Here is a 666-nt window from a genome sequence, read left to right on the forward strand (position 1 = left end):
GCTCTGATAACAAATTGGACGAGACTGGGACTGGCTACAGAATCTATGAGCCAACGGCTAGGAGCTGGGAGGGAGACCAGGCTCCAGGAGACAAAGCAAACCAGATCTGGGCCTTAGATCAGCTTTGGGGCCATTGCTGCTCAACGTCTTTCCTCTATACCCGCCCTCTCCCTCAACAGTCCATGTCCAGGGTGATGATCAGAGAGGCATAGTTCCTAAACCCCTGCTTACACACATACACACACACTCAAAGAGAAAGACACAGACACATACAAGCACACATACACAGCTCTCTGGATGAGGGTCTGACTGCTCACTGTGGGATCATTACCACATGAGGCTTCTTCCTCTGAGTGCAGGAACATGTCTCCTCCCTTGTGTTCTCCCAGTGCCCAACCTAAAGCCTCCCATGAATAGGAACTTAAAGAGGGTGTATGGGAAGAGTGAGCTGACACTGGTACTGGAGGCCATGAGGCCAGGCCTCCATCTCTAGGCCCTGGAATGGGGCAGGAAGCCCAGCCCAGGCTGGATGAGCCCGGCACACAAAGTGGGTCCTAGCAGGTCTTGCTGTGGTTCCTAGTATACCCCTCCCCATCTTCTGCCTCCAACTGGGACTCTGATGTAGTCCATGGACCAGCAGCATCAATATCACCTGGGAGGTTTTAG

Source organism: Prionailurus viverrinus, chromosome B3 (assembly GCF_022837055.1).
Source record: "Prionailurus viverrinus isolate Anna chromosome B3, UM_Priviv_1.0, whole genome shotgun sequence".
Classification (NCBI taxonomy): domain Eukaryota; kingdom Metazoa; phylum Chordata; class Mammalia; order Carnivora; family Felidae; genus Prionailurus; species Prionailurus viverrinus.